General features: G+C 36.0%; 1 long non-coding RNA gene across 1 annotated transcript; it reads left to right on the top strand.

The window, feature by feature from the left end:
- Positions 1–27: 27 nt before the first annotated feature.
- Positions 28–20,583, top strand: LOC148130161 (uncharacterized). The gene is made up of 2 exons (XR_015750045.1): positions 28–382; positions 20,256–20,583. It is a non-coding gene; the product is annotated as an uncharacterized LOC148130161 (long non-coding RNA).
- Positions 20,584–24,766: the final 4,183 nt, after the last annotated feature.

The following is a 24,766-nucleotide window of genomic DNA, read 5'->3' as shown; positions in this document are numbered from 1 at the left end:
GCCCCATTTTGTGCCCGTAAAGCTGTCAGCAGAGGCGGGCTCCACTTAAGGGGGCAGGGGAGCAGAAGGCGGTGGCCAGTTCACGAAGTGAACGACGGATGAGAGGCGCTTTGTAAGAGATCTCGCCCAGCCCTTCAACGGGGCTTTACGTAAAAGCCCGAGAGCCGAGGCAGGCGGAGCTAGCAAGCGAGAGCCATCCGGAGGATTGCGAGCAATCAGTTGTGCTCCCGCTGGTCTTAGACAGGACTTATTCTTGCTGGGGAGTCGTTTGGGTTGGCGGCTGCTTTATTTTCTCTTTGGATGCGTGCCTTGTGGATTTTTCTTAATCCGGCAGAAACTCGTCAGCCTCGCGATCGGTGACTTCCTCCCCTTCCGCTGCGACGTAGGTCTTTATATGGGGGAATTAGATGCCGGTCACAACAATGGGATGAAATAAGCGATTGTCTTTTGCTATTTTCTGGGTTGTTTTCTTTCATGTCTCGGGTTATTTCAGCTTCTTTTTAACTAGCTTAGCCTGTGTAACTTTTTCCTCCTAGTTCTCTTCCTTTCCAAAGCAGCGTCTTTCTTTTCAAAAGGATGAATGAGTGGTTTTAGATTGTATCATTAATCATGATGTCACGTTTGGAACGAATCTCTGTTTCTTTGGAATTTACTGCTCCTTTCTGAATATATCGCTTTCTTAGAACGATTCTCCCCAAGTTGCAATATTGGCAAGCTTGTAAAATGTAATTGCGCCTGTGTGAGAATCTAATTTCTTTTTATCAGTTTGCATTTTTAAAGGTTTGGTTTTTTTAAAAAAAGAAAAAAGAAAGAGAAACATAAAACCCTTGATCTTTACTTATCATCTCTCCACTGTAAAATAATTAGTAAAGGGTAAAAAATAATTGGAAACTGCTATATTGTTGGGAAGTAGAGGCTGTCAAAATGGTATGAAATCCACCTAATATCTTTATCCTATAAAGATCTTTATCCCATAAGGATATTAAAATGAAAGGTTATGAAGGGCCTTGGTTTGTATGAGGATATAAATTGTACTTGATTTGGTGCTAGTATGAAAATAAAAGCTAATTTGGAATATTGGCTAAGAGATATATTGTTAATTTCTTACCAGTGTTGTCCTTGTTATAATTTACAGAAATATATAGATCACAGATACTTTGCCTCAGTCTTATGTTTATTACTGTATAAAGGATAATATGAAAAAACCCACTGAGGCTGCTTTCCTAGTAAGAAACAGTATCTACTTTTCATTGTTTTATGAAAATATTTGCTACTTTCTGCTTGCAATTTAGCCGTTTTAAGTGCCTCTTGGTTTTATTCTGAAGTATATGGACTGTTCAGAGCTTGTGTTTGGTGAGTGCTTTTAAATATGCTTTGTTAATAATGAACCTATGAAGTTTGCTTCTATGTGGCTCATATCATGTATCATGTTGTGCTGGCTTCAATACAGTTTACTCCAGGGGAAATATGCAAAAGATTTGCTTTTAACAATATGCACTTTTTCCTAGAGTTTTTACATGCATCTTAAGGACATCTAGTTTTTATAGGTATTTTATTCAATTAGGTAAAATGCTATTGATCAAGCATCTTTTTATACTAGCAAAGCATTCCCTACTTATGTAACCTTGTTAAAAACTTAAAAATGCTCTTTTGGAGAACTTGGTTGTGAGTCATTTTTTGTATACTTAATAAATTGTAATGTACTGTGTATAAAAGGTAAGTAATTAAATAAGTGGAACTAGAAAGGTAAGCATAGGATTGATCTGTTTAGAAGTAATCTTCCTGAATCTGATAATTTTTTTAAAAAATGGTGAAAACATCTGGTCCTTTAGGCTAATAGATAAAACCTATAAATTGAGTTATGTTTAAAAAACATAACTGTTTGATTATGATATCTAGACAATAAATATAGCTAATTTATGTAAGTTTGATTGCTGAACTGCCAGAATGCTTTTGTTTACAAAATTTCTTATGTGATCTTTTTATACTCTTATTATCTTGATTAAACTTGAACAATATTGTTGATATAAGAGTAAATAAAGAAATCTTACTTTTGACTGGGGGACCTGTAGGAACTGAAATTTGTTCATGGGATATCAGGAGGAGATATTTTCTTAAAGAATTAAGGTATATCATAGTTTCTTCAAGACCTTGTATTTGGCTAAATTACTCCCAACAAACAAGGGATAATCACTAAAGGTTAAGGGCTGTTATATTTTATCGTACATGCCTCTTTGCACTATTGACCATTAACAAGAGATTTTTTCTTCTTCTGTTCAATTATGTCCAATTCTTGGAGACTGCCTGCACAATTTCCTACAGTTTTCTTGGCAAAGTTTTTCAGGAGTGCTTGTCATTGCCTCTTTCCTAGGGCTGAGAGAGAGTGACTGGCCCAAAGTCACCCAGCTGGCTTTGTATCTAAGGCCCAATTAGAATTTACTGTCTCCTGGTTTGTAGCCTGATACCCTACAACTACATCAAATTTGTTCTCCATTAATAGTATAGCTTAGGTTACAATAAAAGTTAAGTTTGTCTCAAACTTTTTAAAAAATATTTTTGACTTGAAACATGAGGTAGCTTTAAATTCTTGGATCAAAGGTCTAAGAAAAGAATGAATTTTCTTTGTGAAACAACCTTTAACATTGGTTTTATTAAGGTCATTAATGAGAGATTCTATTGGCTTATTTTTTTGCGAGGCAATTGCAATAGTAGGTTGACTATTACTTTTGTTAACGAGAGGAGACTGTATAATGGAAATAAGATTGGCTTTGAAAATATATGAAACATTAATTTCACTTTACATGACTGCTATGTTTTCTGGACCAAATATCCTATTTAGAATCATGGAAAAATAGGCAGGGTAGCAAAATTATCAGTACAGTTGCCTTTCACTAATTATATACTAAGCCTAGCTAGTCATTGCAGCTCAATACTGAGAGCTGATTTTCAATTTTTCCTTATTGTGTAATTATTAAAGAAAAAGGCAGCAGGAAAAGATGACTTTTTGTTTGTTTTATTTTATCCTGCAACATGATGGAAATATTTTGACCATCTATTTTAAACAGACTGGCTTTCATCAATATGTCATAGAAATCCATATTGTAGATAAGAACATCTGTCTCTATAGTCTGCGTTAATTTTCCTATCCCTTAAAGTTCACTGCCTATAAATATAGTGATTGTTGAGTTTAATGTGAACATCAGTGATTTGTTCTGTGTCAGTTAAATCAATGTGAAGCTCTTAATCTGTTTAAGATTCAATTTAATTTAATTTAAGATCAGTTTCCTTGTGGAAATCTGTACATAGCTGTGTTCTACCTCAGTTACTTAATGCCATTACCTATAAAGCATCTACTAGACTCGGTCTTAAATATGTTTAGAAAAAAGTTTTATTGAACTTGGTAAAACTTTCAAGATAACATATCATTTACAACAATTTTAGAGCTATGTGTGCACATGTGTGCACACATGTGCCTTTGAGCTAGTATTGAGGTCTGATGACTGCCTGAATCTACATTTTTCTTTGCAAGATTTTGAAGGTGGTTTACCATTGCCTCTTTCATAGGGCTGAGAGGGAGTAACCGGCCCAAGGTCACCAAGATGGCTTTGTGCCTAAGACTAAAACTCACAAAGTCTCTTAGTTTCTAGCCTGGTGTTCAAAGTAGCACTTTTGCAACTTTTGAATTTTACTATTAATAGGTATTGAAATACTTTAAACTGAAACAATGCAAATCAATTATGATTAATAAAAAATGGAAGATACTAAGTTTTTGTTAAGTAAATTGAGATGTAATCATAGTTCTAAAAATTAATGTCTGAATTAATTATTATGCACATTGAGTTAAAAGAAATGGTTAAGCCTCTAGTTTAGGGATCCCTACAGGTAGTCCTCGACTTACAACTGATTCTTTAATAACCATTCAAAATTTTGGGGGACTTTAAAAAAGCTACTTACAACTCATCCTCAAAATTGTGAGTCATATGATCACATTTGGAGCGCTGGGCAGCTGGTTTGCAATTAAGACAGGTTGCAGCATTCTGTGGCCAGAAAATGGTAAAAACCACCAAGCTGGACACATGGTGTCTCAACTTGTGACTGCAATGACTTATAACTAAAATTCTAGGCTCCACTGTGATTATAAGTGGAGAATGATTTGTATATTTTTATATTTTTGTTATACATTGTTGGAAATACTCATAAAATGTTCTCTGGGTAAATAGAGAGTCTTCTAAAATGTTTCAGATGATACAAATCATGCTTAATTTAAATTAACATAATTTACCTATTAGACTTACTACTTTTAAGTGGGAAAATTTGTACTAATTTGTTATTTTAGCATATTTCTTTAATTCATTTATTACAATCATCTTTATTTAAATCAGTACACCTGAGTAAGTGCAGGAAATGGAAAATGCAACTTCCCTATCAGGATGTTGAAGGAAGAGGTGGAAAAAAGTTTTAACTATTACAAGTTAAAAGGAGCAAAGTGGCACTTTTTCTGGGAAAGAGGTTCAAATCATGATCCTCCTCCTGACTCATTCTGGTAAAATAGATAGGAAAACCAGTAAATTGATGAGGTGTACATTACAGTGTTTTGAATAATCCCCTTTTACAGGTGAAACTCAAAAAATTAGAATGTTAGAAACTAATACATGAGATAGATTCATTACATGCAAAGCAAGATAGTTCAAGCCGTGAGTTGTCATAATTGAGATGATTATGGCTTATAGCTCATGAAAACCCCAAATCCACAATCTCAGAAAATTAGAATATTACATGCAATCAATAAAACAAGGATTGTACATAGAACAATATTGGACCTCTGAAAAGTATAAGCATGCATATGTACTCAGTACTTGGTTTGGGCCCCTTTTGCAGCAATTACTGCCTCAATGCAGCATGGCATGGAAGCTATCAGCCTGTGGCACTGTGTTATGGAAGACCAGGATACTTCAATAGCAGCCTTTAGCTCGGGGACTTCCGGTTTGTCAGCTTCGGGAACGGCAGGGATTCGTGATACTGTGCGATCCCTGCGGCGCTAGCCGTCTTGGTGCCTCCGATCCGGACGGGTCTGGAGGCTAAGGCTGCCCCGTAGAGGCAGCCGAAGATAGGAGGGATCCGGACAGGGGGTTGGGGTTTTCGCAGACCCCTTCCCCACCCATCTTAACCCTCTTTTCTCAAGGCGGTGGAGCGGCGGTCAGCAATGGCCGCCACAAAGAAGCTGACAGCTGGATAAGATTGTGCTGGAAGAAGAAGGAGAAAGTTCTGAAGCGAAAGTTTTTTGGCTGAACTGGACTATAAGCTACAATTAATATCCTGAAAATCCTGATTTTTTGAAAAATACTTTTGTTTCCAGAAAAGATTTACAAGCTGCGAGTGAAAGTGCTTAAAGAGAAAGTTTACTCTCCTTCCACATGGATTTAACAAATGGATATTGAAAATCCTGCTATTTTATAGAAGGTAAAAATTTAAAGTTTTCTGTTATAAGTGGGAAGGGAGAGGACAAAAGGAAAATTTATATTAAGATTTTGTTGGAGGAGATGCCTGGAAGATCTTGAGATTGGAAGTTATTTGCAAAAAGACTTTAAAATAAAGATTGGGTTTTTTTTTTCCCTTTTCAATTGATATTACCCCAGGAAGAAAAAGTGTGAAGGGAAGAACTTTGTGCTCTGTTTGGACTGTTTGATGACTTTGGGACTTTGGGAATTGTTTTAAGCCTTGAATTATCTTGGTTGTTTTAAGAAGAAAAAGAAGGGAAAAAAAGGTTTATAATGACTTTATCTGTTGATGAACTGAGAGAGGAATATGGCAAAATAAAAAAAGAAGGAAAAGACACTGTGAAAGAAATTTTTCGCTTTTTAGAAATGGCGCTTGTTACTTATCAGAAAACACAACAATTGATGGAGGAGGAGGAGGAGGAGGAGGAGGAGGAGGAGGAGGAGGAGGAGGAGGAGGAGGAGGAGGAGAAGAAGAAGAAGAAGAAGAAGAAGAAGAAGAAGAAGAAGAAGAAGAAGAAGAAGAAGAAGAAGAAGAAAGAAGAAGCCATCTTTAATGAATCTACAAAGTTGATTAAGAAAGGAAGGAGAAAGAGAGGAAGGAAAAAGGACACAAGACTTAAAAAAACACCCAAGAAAGTGAAAAATAAGATGCAAAATCAATACAATGTTAAAAAGCAAAAGAAAAGAGAAATACAACAGAGAGGGGAAGTTAAGAGGGGTAAAAAGACCAGATGGGACAAGATAGGGAGGAAGAAGGGGGGGAAAGCCATAAAGGTATGAAACAAGATGTGCAAAAGAAATTTTTTTTTAGGGATAAAGGGTAATATAACTTTGTTTTAGGATTCTGCAAGGTACATAAGATAGTATTGTAGTATTTGTATTAGAAATAGAAAATTAGAATCTTATAAGACTTGAATAAAGATTAAAATATTAAAGGTTTAATAATTTAATAAAATATTAAAAGGAATGTTTAAAATGTTTAGTTTAAGTATAGAGTTTAATTGACTATTGTGTGGATGTTAGTATGAATATATTATTGTAGTATTTTGTTTTTGAGATAGATCATTGGAATGTTATGAGATTTAATCTTTAATTATATATTTAATTACTTTGTGGATTTATTATTTTCTTTATCTAAGTAGTATGTAATAAGCAGAATCAGATAGGGAACTAGGTGTTAACTTAAATGTTAATTTAGGGGTGCGATGGAAAGGCATCATACTTCGATTAGTGATTTCAGGAGAAATCTTTTTTTTCTTTTCTTTAGGGAATGAGATAAATAGATAATTGGAAAAGAATGGAGAAAAGATACAAGTATAATGATTCAAACTAAGATGTAATAAATAAAATAGAATTAAGAAGAGTGGAAAGCGGGGAGAAGTTATAATGAAGATATAGAATGGTAAACAAGATAGGTAATGGCATATAAGATGAATATGAATATAATTGAAGTCCATACAAAGAGAGGTAATCTGGGGCCAAGCTACTTTTTTGAAAAAGAAGTTTTATTTTTTGTGTTTTGTGTGTGTATGTTTATTTGAGATTTAATAAAATCTTGGAGGAAAGAGAGAGGAGAATAATTGCAAACAAGACAGAGGGAAATATGAATAGGATGACTAAGTGCAAAGAGAAGTAATGAGAAATTTGCTAAAAGATATTTAAGTGGAAATGGGATATATTAGAATTGTATTGTATAAAACAATGTTTTATCTGCCTTGTAAAAATTTATAATGGAAAGAGGTTTAATGATGTTTTGTTTGTCTTTAAAAATTAATAAAATTTGTTTCAAAAAAAATAATAGCAGCCTTCAGCTCTTCTGCATTGTTTGGTCTCATGTCTCTCATCTTTCTCTTGGCAATGCCCCATAGATTTCTATGGGGTTCAGGTCAGGCGAGTTTGCTGGCCAATCAAGCACAGTAATCCCACGGTCATTGAATCAGGTTTGGTACTTTTGGCAGTTTGGGCAGGTGCCAAGTCCTGCTGGAAAATGAAGTCAGCATCCCCATAAAGCTCATCTGCGGAAGGAAGCATGAAGTGCTCCAAAATCTCCTGGTAGACGGCTGTGTTGACCCTGGACTTAATGAAGCACAGTGGACCAACACCAGCAGATGACATGGCTCCCCAAATCAACACAGACTGTGGAAACTTCATACTGGACTTCAAGCATCTTGCAGTGTGTGCCTCTCCATTGTTCCTCCAGACTCTGGGTCCTTGGTTTCCAAATGTGATGCAAAAGTTGCTCTCATCAGAAAAGAGGACTTTGGACCACTGAGCAACAGACCAATTTTGTTTTTCTTTAGCCCAGGTAAGACGCTTCTGACATTTGTTGTTCAGGAGCATCTTGACAAGAGGAATACGACATTTGAAGCCCATGTCCAGGATCCATCTGTGTGTGGTGGCTCTTGATGCACTGACTCCAGCCTCAGTCCACTCCTTGTGAAAGTCCCCAACACTTTTGAATGGCCTTTTCCTGACAATCCTCTCCAGGCTGCGGTCATCCCCGCTGCTTGTGCACCTTTTTCTTCCACACTTTTCTCTTCCACATAACTTTCTATAAATGTGCTTTGATACAGCACTTTGGGAACATCCAATTTCTTTTGCAATTACCTTTTGAGGCTTTCCCTCCTTATGGAGGGGGTCATTGATGATTTTCTGCACAACTGTCAGGTCAGCAGTCTTTCCCATGATTGTGATTCCTTTTTTTAAAAAATAAATTTTATTAAGTTTCCAAATTTTAAAAACATAAAACAAAACTTTATACATTGTTATCAACATCAAGACATCTTTTGCATTTCCTCACATTTTTCAGTATATGTATTTACTTACCTCTTTACCATTGCATCTTACTCTTACTATAAATCAATATCTTTTATCCTTACATCTCAATCTTCTCCATGGTATATTTACATATTCCCTCATTCTTTTCCTAATTGCCATTTTATTTTCTTTTTATTTCTAAACCACTCATACCAGGCATCCCAGGCCCTATAATACCAGGCATCCCAGGCTCTTTTATTTTCATCGTTAGCCTGTCCATCTCTATACAATCTATTATTTTTTTTAATAAACATGCCTTCTGGTGGAACCCTTTTTTCCTTCCAGAGTTGTGCATATGAAATCCTTGCAGCTGTTAATATATGTAACATAATATATCTATCTGTTTTATTGCATTTTTGTGTTATATCTAATAAAGTTCCCGGATTAAATTCAGTTTTCTGATTCGTGATTTCTTCTATCCATTGTCTAATTGTATTCCAATGTTTTTTCACTTCCTGGCATGTCCACCAGGTATGAAAATAAGTGCCCTTTTCTTTTCCACATTTCCAACAATTTGGGTCTGAGTTAAACATTTTTGCCAATCTAGCGGGAGGAAGGTGCCATCTGAAGAGCATTTTGTATTGATTTTCCTTGTATGCTGTGGATATAATTAGTTTGTAATTTGATCCCCACATTCTCTCCCAATTTTCCAGGTCTATATTATGGCCAACATTTTTCGCCCATACCATCGTCTCTCTGACCACCTCCTCTTCCATTTTAAAATCTAGTAAAAAGTTATATATTCTTGAAATCATTTTCTTTTCCATTTCTTGTAGAATTTTATCTAATTGATGCTTTTCCATGCAGAAACCAAATTGTTCTTTGTCCTTCTGATATCTCGCCTGGATTTGCGTGTATGGCCACCAATGTATCTTTATATTTTGTTGCTGTAATTCTTGTCTCATTTTTAATCTTCCTTGTGTGTCTAATAGGTCTTTGTAACTCCTCTTTTTTCCCAGATCCATTGCATTTGGGTAGATTTGTGCTTCCATAGTTGACAACCAGTTCGGTATTTTAGTATAATGGTTCTTTTTAATCTTGTTCCATGTCCGAATTAATGAATCTCTAATCTCTGAAAATATGCATGCTGTTTACATTTCCCATCACATAGGAAACTATGCCACCCTCTCTGCAAGTTGTGGCCCTCTATCGACAATACTCTGCTATTATCCAGGTTGATCCAATCTTTAATCCATGCCATAGCTGCAGCCTGATAATACATTTCCCAGTCAAGGAGTCCAAAGCCACCCCTTTCTCTTTTGTCCTGTAACAATTTCATTTTTATCCTAGCTTTTTTCCCATCCCAAGCAATTTTACTTATTATTCGATCTAATTCTCTAAAAAAGGTTTTATCCAACCTTATTGGTACAGTTTGAAAAAGATATAGTATTTTTGGTAGGGTAGACATTTTAATTGCCGCAATTTTCCCGAGTAATGATAGCTGTAATTTCCCCCATATTTCCAATTCTTTTTTTTATTTGTATTATTAATTTGTCATAGTTATCTTTTTTGATTGAAAAGCATCTTGCTGTTAACTAAATGCCTGAATATTTTACCTTTTTCACACTTTGCATTCCCAATTTTCCTTCCAATTCTTTTTTTTTTTTGCTTATCTTTTAAATTTTTAGTCAATAATTTTGTTTTTATTAATCTTAAGGCCTGCAACCTTGCCAAATTCCTCTATTTCCTTTATTAATTTTACTCCCGTATCCTCTGGATGTTCCAGAAAAAATACTATATCATCGGCAAATGCCTGTACCTTATAATGCTTTTTAATTAAAGCCCCTTTGATTTCTACATTTTTCCTAACGTTTTCCAATAAGTTTTCTAAGGTAAGAATAAAGAGAAGGGGTGACAGTGGGCATCCCTGCCTTACTCCCTTGTTGATCTTAAATGTTTCCGTCCTGTCACCATTCATTATTACGCTGGCCATCTGTGTCGTATAAATTGTCGAAATCAATTTAATAAATTTATTGCCAAATTGCATGCTTTTTAATTGTTGTATTATGAACTGCCAATTAATATTGTCAAATGCCTTTTGCGCATCGAGGAAGACCATTGCCATTTTTTTTCCTGGGTTTGCTTCATAATATTCTATTATATTCAATACCATTCTAGTATTATTTTTAATTTGTCTATTTGGTAAGAATCCGTTTTGGTTGCTATGAATGATCTGATTAAGGTTTTTTTTCAATCTTTCTGCCATTATGGACATAAATATTTTATAATCAGCGTTTAAAGGGGATATGGGCCTGTAATTTTGAATTAATTGATGGTCCGAATCTTCTTTTGGGATCAATGTTATATATGTCTCCCCCCATGACTTAGGTAATTTTGCTGTTGTCAGTACCTCATTATAGAGTTCTAATAATTGCATTTCTAATTTTTCTTGGAGCGTTTTATACAGTTCCCCTGGGAGACCATCCGGTCCCGGTATCTTATTGTTTTTCTGTTTCAGGGTTGCCTCTTGCAGTTCTCTCAATGTTATTTCCCTGTTTATCTCTTCTTTGTCCTCTTCTGGGATCAGAGGTAGCCCTTTTCCTTCTAAGTAATGTTGGATATTTCCCTCTGGTACGTCTTCCGTACTATATAATTCCTCAAAATCTTTTAACAATATGTTTTTTCTTTTCAGTTTGATGTTGTAGCGTACCATCAGCGTCCTTCAATTGTTGGATTGTTCTTTTCTCTTTTTGTTTCTTAAGTCTATAGGCTAGCCACCTTCCCGGCTTATTCACGTGTTCAAAATAATTCTGCTTTATCTTTTTCATGTCCTGTAACCATTCATCTTGTGTTAACATGTTCAATTTATGTCTAATCATTATCCTCTCCGTATTTGCTGTCTTATTATGTGGTGTTTTTTCTAGTGTTTTTTCTAACTCCTTAAGAGTATCTAGTAGTTTAGATTGTTCTTTTTGTTCCTTATATCTACTTGTATTATATGAAATTGCTAGGCCCCTGATATATGCTTTAGTCGTGTCCCATAGGTTTGGAATTGATGGTTGTTGTTTTTTGTTTTCCTTCAGAAATAACTCCAATTCTTTTTCCATCATCTTAACACATTCCTTTTCTTTTAGGATCTTCTTGTTTAGCATCCATCTTCTGTTTTTTTTTTCAATCCTTTCCAAATTATTTTAATGGGATTATGGTCTGCCCATGTGTTAGATTCAATTTTTATTTCTTTTACATTACGTTCCATTTCCCCATTTGTCCATAACATATCCAATCTTGACCATGATGTGTGTGGTGCTGAATAGTAAGTATACTGTTTTTTGTCTGGATTTCTTTCTCTCCATATATCTTTTAATCCTAATTCTTCCGCCATTTGATAAAATACTTTTGGTAATATTTTCCTTTTCCTTTTAATGTCTCTCCTTAATTTTATGCACACTTTATATATATATATGTATTCATACAACAATGTAAAATTAAATATCATTATTGTTTATAATCTATGATAGTCCATAACCCTCTTAATTTTCTAATCTTATTTAATCCTTTTAATACATTAATTAAGTATAATTCTAAATATAATAGCTTATATAGTAAACATATAATTCAATAAATATAGATAAATATGTGTTTGATTGTTTTCTTTTCTTATATACTAAATCTTATAACTTTCTTATAGTTCAATTAAGTCTATGAATCAATATATAGCCATTAATTGGTTGTACATCAATTGATTTATTAGTTGTTATCCAGGTATCAAATTGTGGAAAGATATAAAGAATATATAGGGTATAACAGTTATAAAGAATGTAGCAATCTATGGAATAGGATACATAAATTAATTCTTCTTGCAAGCAATCAGCTATATATATATAGAGAGAGAGAGATATAGATATAGATATTGCTTTAGATTTTTTTCAATATACACTTTTGAATTTAATACTTAGAAATTATTCAGCTTTCTTCTTCTTTCTTCCTTCTTCTTTTCCCTTTCTTCTGCACACCGTCACATTACTTTCCTCATTTCCTGTTTCCTCAGTCCTCTTTAACTACTTAGTCACTTTCACTCTCAAATTGCACAGTCACAGCTTTCTATCAAAATGGTTCCACTCTCCGTTCAACTATAGTTCTCCATTAAAGTTCTAATTGTTCTCTCTAATGTCTCTTTTCTGCTCTACTAGTAATCAATCCAAATCGTAGAAATTTTGAGTTTTTATTCACAGTCTCGATCCTTTCTTTTGCGGTACTCTCTCTCAGCTGTTAAACTGTTGTTTCCTCCTCTCCCTTTCGCCCCACTACCCCCCACCAATTAGCTGCTGTATTAACTCTCTCCAGAGGCTCCCTCTGTCAAAGTCTTTCACAGGGCTCTCTCACCTCTCAAAAACTGCCCCAGTCTGCCGTTCTCCTTCTGATGTCTTGCGTTGATCCACTTTCCTGCTTCCCGATCGCAGCTGGCTGTCATAGCTTCGGACCCACCGTAGATGCCGGGTTTCTTTCGCGCCGGATTCAAAGGGCTTCCCCTTGTTGCAGTGAGAGGTTGCTTTCCTCCACTCTGCTCTAGGCTTCCCTTTCTAACTCGTGTGTCTCTCCAAGCTTCACGATGCCTCTGAGAGCTTCCAAGCACGAAAATTCGGATACAGGATTGCAGAGATCGCTCTCCTCGTCCCCTCCACTGTGGCCTCACCACCGGAAGTCCGATTGTGATTCCTACTGAACCAGACTGAGAGACCATTTAAAGGCTCAGGAACCATTTTTAGGTGTTATGGCTTAATTAGCTGATTAGAGTGGGACACTGAGCCTAGAATATTGAACCTGTTCACAATGTTCTAATTTTCTGAGATTGTGGATTTGGGGTTTTCATGAGCTGTAAGCCATAATCATCGCAATAATGACACATCACGGCTTGAACTATCTTGCTTTGCATGTAATGAGTCTATTTCATATATTAGGTTTACCTTTTAAGTTGCATTACTGAAATAAATGAACTTTTGCACAATATTCTAATTTTTCGAGTTTCACCTGTATATTGCAGTTTTACTGCATGGAAATCTAGTTGGAAACCTTTTAGTTTTGGATATCAGTAAGAAAGTCTACTGCTATGAAACTCAAAAAGACAGTTCAAGGCTAATTTTGTTGTGCATATCAATCACTTGAGCATAACTCCCTTGGAGCAATGAGACTTGGATTTGAATAGACATATAAGCTAATAGATATTTTATCCTGCCCTGAAGAAGTTGGCTTTTGTTACTTCTAGCTATTACACTTGGTTCTCAGCAAAAAAGCAGGACACTTTCTATATTTTCAATAACTGGTAAGATGCTGAAGCAATGTACTATACTAACAACTGCTTCAGAAGTGACATGATACAAAAATGCTAACAGTTTCCGCTTATCCAATGATCTGGTTGTTTGTTATGGGTCCTGGCAGTGTATTTGGAATAGTAAAATCTACTCTTTGATATTGTGAAATTATTCAGTAAATACTAAAGGTAAACTGTACCCCCAGTCTTGCTATGGTCTGTCAGTCTTCTTTTAAGTTTCTGATTGAAGGAAAGAAACAGCAGAACTTTAAAGTGTGCTGTGGCATATACAATGGGAACAGTCATCCTGAATTTTCTTGATCATAAAAAGTTATAAGGCAGCAATTCAATTGCTGTGATTACAGTAAGAGAGCTAGTTCAATCAACATGATTATTTATTTTAAAACAGCTAAAACTATTTTTTATATTTGTGAAATCTCAGTATTTTTGAATGCTAATAGATTAAAACTTGCCAAATTCAAATTTTTGTGAGACCTGTACTAGTAATAATAGTAGAGAAGGAAAGCCTTACAAAAATAAATGAATAACAAAGCAGTCTACAGCTTTTGTTAAAAAAGGTAATTAAATGTTTGTTTTTGATACTGTGAAAAAGGCAATACTCACGCTGTTCTAGGTTTAGTAGTTAACTTCCCCTTCAGTTGTTCATCAAGTCTGGCTTTTTATTTATTTTCGCACTGAAGAGTTTATTCCTTATCCTGGGTAGAAACCCATTCATTTTATGCTACTGCTGGCTGGCACACTGCCTTCCCTTCTTAACAGTCCTAACTGCCATGGAACAGTTTTAGTCCACCATTCTATTTTCCTTCCAAAATGGCATTTTCAAACAAGCTTCTTCCTGTTTTAACAGTAATTAAGCTTAAGTCCTTTGCATACACTGTTTTGTAAAAATTGTACCAACAACTGCTGCCTTGTAGCTGTAAGCTGGTAAAACATGATAGATTTATTACTACAGTAGAGATATTTTATTTTAATTCCAACAAAACAGGGCAGTATACCATGCTTGAGAAAGTAATGTACTGATCTAAGTGTGTAACTACTCTGCTTTGTTTTCAAATATGAATTGGGCTACATACAAAATGAATTGATGTACCTTGTCTTTCTGGAGCTAATATTACTTGAAAGATTATCTCTTTAAATGTAAAGAGACAACTTTTTGGTTTGAAATAGCTGGCCCTAAAAATCTGTTGACCAAATTTCATTTAATGGAAAATTCAGATTATGTGCCTGTTTTCTATGACATGTTGCAGTGTTACTGTAATATCAGTTGTTTTTCCAGAAGCTGAAATTTCTTTTTTACCTGTCAGAAATTTTTCAGTTTTGTCATAAAGGCCTATGAAAAATGTAGATATTTGGCTGCTATTTATGGGATATTTGATTGAAGAGTGCCAAACAGATTTGTGTCTTCTAACACTATAAATGTTCAATGGATTCTAATGTCTTTATAATTGCTATTTATAAAAATAAATGCTGAATACATAGTTTAAAGGCAGTTGTGGGTTGGCATATTTTTAGTTTACACACACAGATGTGTGTGAAACACATATATTTAGTTTACATACATTGATAGTTATGTTGTATAATAGAAATGAGCATTATGTAATAATGTGAAGCAAAAATATATATATTTAACTTATTGTTTTATACTCTTAAAGAAACAGACATTATTAAACTGTAGTAAATGATACTAAATGATACTGTAGTAAATGATATCTGCCATAGCTAAGTTTTATAAGAAACACAGAAATAACATTCTTGCTTCTTTCCAGCTGGTTACTTTGAAAGAAATTTAAACAGACTAAATACCAGGAGAAATTATGTTTTTTAGTATTGAGATCAAAAGCAGTTCTAAATAGTAAGACCTGAGAGAAGAATATAGCCTCTCTGCAGTGTTAGCCATCAAGCTTCAAATTATGTGGCTTTATGATATACTTTTACTTAAAATATTTCTAATAAAGATCAGAATCTTCATAGCCCTAATGAGGATTAGCAATTAGTCAGCAAATTATTCATAGCCTCTTACTGTTAGCAATACTTTTTCTATTTTGTATATTTCAGCACAGTATTTCAGGTGAAACAAACCTAAAGTTCACATGAAAATTATACAATTGAAGTAAAATATGAATGTACACAGTATTTATATTTTGAAACCAAATTAATTTTGAAGTATTAAAATATATGCTTTCAATGCATGACATAATTGAATTACAAAATTACCGTATTTATCGGCGTATAACACGCACAGGCGTATAACACGCATCTTCATTTTAAGGGGGAAATTTCAGGAAAAAAAATTTAAAAATTCTGCCTGCCTGCCTTAGTTTCTGGTTGTTTGGGAGCAGCTTCGGCTGAGAATAATAACTATTCGCCTCTTTTACTCAGCCGAAGCTGTTCCGATTCAACCATTAACGAAGGCAGGCAGGCAGGCAGAACGGAGCACTGCGGGCGGGCGGGCGGGCGGACGGGGTGGGGGTGGGGGGAGAGGCGACAGGAAAAGCCCCCGCTTCTTTGAAGCAGTTTCTTCCTGTGCTGGTGGAGGAGCGAGAGAGCAACTGAGAGAGCTGACCCAGAGAGAAGGACAGGCTTCGGTTGCTTCCTCCCTCCCTTCTTTCATTTGTGTCCTTGATCCCCGATCCCAGCAGCATTCACCGGCTTCTTAACATTATATCGGCGTATAACACGCATACATCATTTGCCCCTATTTTCAGGGGGAAAAAGTGCGTGTTATACGCCCGATAAACATGACGTAGTTGGATTTTGGTAAGATTAAACCTATCCATTTTTTTAGAGTGAGCTACATCTAATAATTATAGTATTAGAGTTATATTTAATAGTGATTTACTGTTTTTACTAATGATTTATACTTATTAAATATTCACAACATATTTAATATATAGTACATTTCTTTTAAGTGATAACTTGTTTTGGAGAGGAGAGTTGTTATTTGGAAAGTTGTCCTCTCTTGCTCCTCCAGTAGTCTCTCCTTCACATTCTTTGTCACGTTAGTGCTGATGTTTAATGTAGCAATCTCTCATTTTAAAAGAAAATGAGAGATTGCTACATTAAACACCAGCACTAACATTTTAAAATTATGTTTGGTATTCACCATCCTATAAAAAGGGTGAAATATTCTGCATGTAGATCAATTGCTTAGCAGTGCAGTGTTTCCTTAAGAAAAAGGGATAGAAGTAGAAAAAATACAGTGGCTCTAATGTCAGGACAGTGGCTCTAATGTCATGAGAATGGGCAAGGGTTTGGGGTGATTTAGTGTGAAACAAATGAATTAAAAGTCCTGGACGGTTTATCAGTGTTGCAAATTTTCATTCTGTGAAACTGCATTCAAAGGTAACCCTTTTGAGGGTGAAAAAACATTTCTGCCTTAACTGAATGTATAATTCTATGCTGTATTAAGTGTATGTCACTGTATTACATTTTTAGTAGATGTTGGAATAATTGTGTGAGAAAGGAGATGTGTTCAATGCAAAAGCAACTTTCTGTACTTTTACTGAAGATGATTACCATTATTGTAATGGTTACTTAAATGTATATGCCACCTGACTCAACAGTTTTGAATGATTAACAGATAATAAAGGTTAACAAGGAAAAAAATAACAAACATGAAGAGTAAATATGGGAAAAGTGACATAAACAGATTGAAACAAAAGAAATGAACCTACATGTCCAAAGGAGGAGGGGGGAGCTTGAGTCACTCTAGCCAAAGGCCTGGGTGCCAAGGCCCTTCAAAACATTACCAGGGTGGGGGATATCTCGATCTCATGGGACTCTTGTTCATAGAGAGGAATAGTAACAGACCAGATGCTTTCTAGGGATCCTAATAGATTGCATTGTTTATTCAAAACAAGATGGAGTGTGAAAATCTTGTCAGAATGAAATAGGCAGATACTATAGGAGGCAGAGTCCCTCAACTAAACCAGCTCTCTAACATGTAGAGAAATTGTACAAAATGACCAAGCTAAGCCAAAGGGAAGAGTCAGGTGCATCATCATTCTTGAATCACTTCATGCTCACAAGTGATCCAGCCCACCCATGGATTCTTATCTCCTGCCAGTTTGCTTTACCATTAGTAATTCAGATTCTTGTAGAGAGCTTTAGCATGCAATAAACCAGTAATCATTTGAACTGCCTTGCTTCCTAATTTATTGTGCCTGACCAAAAAAAAGAGACAATAAAGCATACATTTACAGTTGAACTGAATTTTATCTAGCAAATTAAATGCATTTAATGGAATATCTTAGTTTCATTTCCTTGCAAACTCTTGGAGACAAGAAATTACTCTAATAGAGATGTTTATTTCAATGGTGATATTCTACCAGTTCAGCCTGGTTCTGCCGAGCCAGTAGCGGCAATGAGTAGCGGATACTGAACCGGTTCCCTCTGGCACTCTGTGTTGGGCCCGCTCGCCCACCTGGGCTCCCATGCTAATCTTTATGTCCTGCTTTTAAAGCGCAGCTGCTTTGTGCAACACAGCAATTGCTGTGTGGCAGCTGCTGAAGCATCAGGGAGAGTGCAAGATTGCAGGAGGATTGAAAACATCTCTGCACCTGTGCAAAGTGTGTGTTTGGCGCACACATGCACAGTGTGTGCACGCCCACCAAGCCATGCCCACCAAACCGGTGGTAAAAATATTTGAAATACACTATTGGTTTATTGATGTAACTTATATGACTGCCTATCTCATATAATCTTAGGCAGCCCACAACCATTGAAAACAAACCAAAACTCTTTCCCATCAGATGCCAGACCATTCAGCCTCCTGATTTAGCCTCCACCCTAGACCAATGCTTATAGGAAAAAACAGGTCTTCATGTTCTTCTGGAAGGTTAGAAGGATAGGGAGCCTCTTCAACTGGAAGAGTTTTCCAAAGAACCGGAGTGTCTATAGAGAAGATGCACCTATAGGATCCCATCAGATTTCAGCATTTAAGAGGGGACCTGGGGTGTCCTAACTGACCTAGTGGGATGGACAATTAGCCTCAGGGAGAGACAATTCCACAAATAACCTGATTCTCTGTGTCTAGAGTTTTAAAGGTGACCTTGAAATTGAACTCAGAAATTGGAAGCTAGTGCAGCTTAAGAAGCAATGATATAACTCAGGCCTTTGAGGGAAATGGGCAGTTTAGAAATGCAATAACCAAATGCTCCCACTTTGACACTTTTGCAAGGTCCTGAATACCTGGGGAACCCAGGCTGGGTTGGAGCCCATCAAGTGGCTCATTTGATTGTATGTTGTTGCCAGGGGGTGGAGGTGTCATGCCCCTGTCAGAATCTGATTCGGAGGGGGAGGCCAAGCAGCTGATGGGGAGTGGGAGTGTGGCTCTGCTGTGGAAGAAACTGGTGAAGGGCAAAGGCTGGCTCGACAGAGCAGGGGAGAGGTAGAGCAAGGCAGAGGTGATTCGGAGGAAGACCCAGGCACACCCCCTGTTTATCCTAGGGCATGCAGGGAGGAATGGAGAAGGGAGCAACATGAGTTGTCTGGCTTACGGGGGAGGAAAGGGCCCTGATTCCCTCCATTAGCTGCAGCTGGGAACACAGTGTTTAAAAAGGGAAGCTGCGCACAGCAAAGTTGTTGGGAGTAAATCGTGAATTATCTGGTATCGTCGAGGCTTATCTGGTTTCCTGGCTTCTTCCCAACTGTGTGTATTTTGCTGGCTTTTCAAGTATGAAATTCCTTCTCCTGCCCACCTATCTTTGTCTTCCAGTTTTAACTTTGTTTTACTGTAACAGTGCACTTGTATGTCAGACTTACTTATTCTGTAATGCAAATGTAAAAACTCAAGTGAGTAGCTTTAATTCCTCTTCTGCATTTGATTCTTCATTAGAGATAATACCAAATTCAATCTCAGGTATGTTTTGCATATGTGTAAGGTACATATGTGTTTCATTTCTGAGATGGAATGCAAAGCTTGTAAAATAACTGCAAAATGCTTCTAAATAGCTAGAAAAAGCAAGATAGAGTAAGTGCATCTGTGTATAAGTACAGTATTTTATGATGCTACATGACATGAGAAAAACAATGATTGCTTGGTACAGTCACATTATGAATAGTGTATAAAACAGCTGTTTATGATCTTACCCTCTAAAAATTTACATAATCCATATATAAAGTAAAAAAGTATATAGTAAAAAAATTGCATGTAAAACTATACTTTCCTCATGAGCAGAAATATATCACGTTTGAAATATATTCTTGAAGTCTTAACTGATTCCCTATTTTACAGATTTCAGTAGTTCCATGATCAGGGTGAAAAAACTGGCTACAAGCTAAAGCCTACAAAATGTATACTGTAAAATTCCATATTAAGATTTGCAATCACCTTTTTCATGGCTCCATAGCAAGTTCCTCCTCACAACATTTGCCACACCTAAAAAGTAACCTGTTCATTTGATGTGAAGCTAAAGCAATTGTTAAATTACTGGAAGTCCTGCATGTCAGACTTCTCTTTCCAAAGAATGAGAATGTAGAAACTTGAAACAATTAACAGGGATAAAGGATTAGAAGATAAATAAGCTGTCATGCAGACCACCCACTGGCTAGATTAAACATTAAATGAGCAGTAGTCGATGAAAGAAATGATTGATAAAACTGTATTTTGACTATACTGGCCATATATGTTGCCTGACTGTATAAATCTATCTTCTCTTCTTCTATTGCAGAGACCACCAATTTCATGGACATAATCAAAGGCATGGAGCAAAACAATGGGAAAAATCATTTCTAGCTTGCATATGCGAGATAACTAGAAAGAGAACTTACTAAAAATTGCTGTTAGGGCTGTATTGTCATTCTGTGCACCAGTAGCATTACTGTATATTAATTATTTTTTCTTTTATTATAATGTAAATCATATTATATTGTATTGTTTCAATGCAATGGAGATTCAATGCAGTAAAGTTTATATAATTAAAATTATTAACATATTTAAAAAGCTTAAAAGTATTGAAATATTAAAAATTTCTTATTATATGATTATGATGATTCAGTTGTGCCTGACTCTTGGTGATTTTATGAACCAGGTCTCTCCACATCTTCCAATCTTGTACTACTACTTTGAGTTTTTCCATGCTCTAGCTGATGTCAGCTTTGACAACATAATCTTCAGTGAATTCCCCCACAACACATGGCCAAAGTAACTGAGAAGTAATTTTGTGACTTTTCGTTCTAGTGACATGCCTGGAGTTATGTGCTCTAGTAGTTTGTGAGGGAGGCAGAGAGTGAGTACAAAGGAGGAAGGTGGTTTGAATTGCCTCCGTTGCATTTCAACTTCCCAGAGTTTGGTGGGAGGACTGCTGGCTGTTTGTGAGAGAGGCAGAGAGTGAGTACAAAGGAGAAAGGTAGTGGCCTGCGCGTCTAACAGCGCGCGAATCATATAACTATAAACCAAAAATAGCAATGACAATTCAGTGTTGGTGCACTTGAGAATGTGATTTCATTTTATTTCAAAATGACCAGCGTAGTTCAGTGTAATACTTGTTTCGCACTGTCTTTCGCAGCACTCTTTTCAAATTTGGATGCTGTCCTCTTTGTAAACAAATTACATGGACAGATTACCTATCTAGAATCTCTAATCTGTGCTCTCCAAGCAGAAATTAGAGCCCTAATCCAGCCATACCAGTCTATTGAGCTGCCAGCCCCAACTACCACAAAGACCCTAAAGGAAAAGAGCAGTATGGACAACCATAAGATCTGGCAGGGTGAGAGCTGTGGACCATAAACACAAAGCTTTTGCTGTGTCCCAGCATAACAGATACAGTGCTCTTGCACTGTCTAGGGACACTAAAGTGACAGGTCAAGGTAGTTGTGATAATGATAACTCAAGCCGGGGATCATGGTCCGAGAAGAAGAACTTACTCTTGAAAGGGGAAAGTGTGAATCAGGTATTACGCATCAGTTACGCAAGAAGAGCAAGGTATCCAAAAAGAGAAGCCACCTTCTGGTTGGGGACTCAATTGTAAGTGATGTAAATTTAGGAAAAGATACTGAGGTTTTGAGAGGTCAGGTGTCTGCCAGGTGCTACTGCCAGCAGAGACAAGAAGCGTAGTCTTAAGATAGTCAAGAATGCCAATAAGAACTGTGATATTGATGCTATTATACATCTTGGTACAAATGATCTGTCCCAGAAGGATGTACTTTCTGTGCAGAAAGACTTCCAGAGCTTGGGGTATGAACTTAGTAGTATGGGATGAAGGCTTATCTTTTCAGAGGATCTACCAGAATACAAGGAAGAAAAAGGGAAAGGCCAGCGTGTAGCGGAGTTTAATGTGTGGCTAAAGGAGTGGTGTAAAAGGGAAGGCTTTGGTTTTAATAGTCATGATGTCTGCAGCTGGTCCAATGAAAACTACAAAAGAGATGGTTTGCATCCATCAAATAAAGGGACTGAGTTACTTGGCATTAAATTCACAGATTTTCTGGATAAACATTTAAACTGAACAGCAGGGACAGAGAATTAATGGATACAGAACATTTCTGTCCCCAGCAATCTAAAATTAATAAGGATGCTAGTGCATGTAACATAGATGTTTGTGCAGGTAAGATTATCAATCTTGCTGTCAAGCAAAACCAAGCATTTAATAGTGAGGGCCATACCATGTGCATTAATCAAACAGGTGGCAAGAAAGTAGGGGCAGTCAGGTACAACAGAGGTTATGTAGACAGTAAACACAGCATCAGACATAAAGATCTCAAGTGCCTATATACAAATGCATGAAGTCTGGGGAACTGGGTGAACTCGAACTACAAATATATAAAGGTAGGTATGATATAGTTGAAATAACAGAAACTTGGTGGGATGAAACCCATGATTGGAACATTCTGGTAAAAGGATACAAACTGTTCAAAAAAATCAGATCCCATAAAAGAGGAGGTGGAGTTGCACTGTATGTAAAGGACCACTTGCTACAGAAATGCATGAAACCAAAGATGAAAACCACCTAGAATGCATATGGGTCAATATAAAAGAAAAAAAAAGAATGATATGGCCATAGGTGTATATTATAGGCCACCCAAAGAAGCAGAAACCTTTTTGCCAACCTACTAATAAACACATGCAGGAAACACACAACAATAGTGATGGACTTCAATTATCCTGATATCAATTGGAAAACTAATTCTGCACCAAGTGAGAAATCAAATAAGTTCCTAACCAACCTAGCTGACAACTTTGTTGTCCAAAAGGTAGAGGATGGAACTAGAGGGGCAACCATACTGGACTTAATTCTTATAAACAGAAGAAGTGATAGAGGGAGTTGAAACTGTAGGAACCTTGGGTGAGAGTGACCATGTCATACTAGAATTTAACATAACACAAACACAAGCAATAGAACATAATGACACCAGAGTCTTGGATTTTAAAAGAGCTGATTTTAATAAACTCAGAGAGAACTTGGGAAAGATTCCATGGATGAAAATCCTAAAGAGGAAAACAACTCAAGAATATTGGGGAACTCTGAAAAGTACAATCATAGAAGCCCAGACCAGCACAATAGCACTGAAAAGGAAAAACAAGAAATCCAAGAAGAAACCAGCATGGCTACACAAAGATCTCTGGCAAATTGCAAGAAAAAATGGACAAGTACAAAAATTGGAAAGAGCAGGGGTGAGATTAAACCGGTGTTACTACCGGTTCAGTGATTACGTATTGGATGCTAGTAAAGCAGTTATGAGGGGCTACTTTATGCAGTAAAATCACTTAGAGAATAAAAAAATCCCAGGAAAAGATGCAAAGGATATTGGATGAAATTAGACAAAGAAATTCAACTGCAAAAGACACTTATGGATCCTAAAATTTTACACTACGTTAAATTGTTATAGCAATAATGATCTATGTTAACTATACAGGAAATGGAAACAAAATTGAACTATGCAAAACAAAACATTTTGAATTTTTAAATAAACCAGGCAGATGGTTGGCTTATCAATTAAGAAAAGAAAGCGAAAAGACGATTGGAAAAAAAAAATTGAAGTTAATAATGTAATAACAGGCAATGAACTTATTAAAAAGTCCTTTCATAATTTCTACTCAAATTTGTATAAAAGACAGGAGATAGATATGTCAAAAAAGATGAATATCTTTTAAGACAGCAGTTATCTATCACAAACCCAGACACAACTTATGAATGATCCAATAACTGCCTTTGAGATATCAGAAGCCATTAAAAAAAATGAGGCCAGGCAAAGCTCCAGGTCCAGATAGTCTCACAAGCCAATATAAGTACTTCGAGGATGAACTTCTTCAACCAGTAAAGGACATAATAAATGATATACTACAGATGTGGAAAAAAGCCAATATTATGTTGCTCCCAAAGGAGGATCAAGATGTTAGAAAGAATGAGACCAATTTCATTATTAAACAAAGATTACAAAGTCTTGCTGCCATTCTGGCAGAAAGACTAAAGATTTTTCAGGTATATATACATGAAGACCAAGCAGTCTTTCTACCAAAAAGACAGCTAGGAGATCATTTGAGGACTGTCTTAAATATTATTGAATACTTACAATATCATAATGAGAAACAGGCTGCCTTAATATTTTTAGATGTAGAGAAGGCCTTTGACAACCTAAGTAGGACCTTTATGTTTAAGGTGTTGGAAGAAATGGACTTTTGAATGAATTTTATCCAAGGAATTAAAGTGATCTACAAGTCACAGAATGAAAAAATTGTTATAAATGGTGATCTAACTCGTGAAATTCAAAAGATTACAAGACACGGATGTCCTTTGTCCCCTCCTTTGTCCCCTGTTGTTTATTTTTGTATTGGAAGTTTTGAATAGAGGTATTAGACAAGATGATAAAAGAAGGGGTACATTATTATTACCTTTATTGTCAGAACACAACATGTGTACAATGAGATTGGCTGAGCCTCCCTTCATGCATCCCCACCCACCCAACACAATTCACAGTGAGGACAGAAATATAAATATTAAGAAAGAAGTGTATAAATTGAGGGCCTTCACTGATGATCTGGTATATTTTTACAGGTCCCAAGCATATATATATATAGAATATTTGATGAGGAAATTGAACAAGTTTGGGGCTTTGGCAGGTTTTAAAATAAATAAACAGAAAACAGCAATGCTGATCAAGAATATGCATTCTCGGGATAATGATATATTGAACAAAAAGTTGGTGAAATACTTAGGGGTTATGTTGACAAATACAAATATATAAC

This window comes from Notechis scutatus, chromosome 6 (assembly GCF_049901735.1).
Source record: "Notechis scutatus isolate UNSWTSFEM ecotype Mainland chromosome 6, rNotScu1.2, whole genome shotgun sequence".
NCBI classification, from domain to species: Eukaryota; Metazoa; Chordata; class Lepidosauria; order Squamata; family Elapidae; genus Notechis; species Notechis scutatus.
Note: the sequence above shows the minus strand (reverse complement) of the source record. Positions and strands in the feature narration are given on the sequence as shown.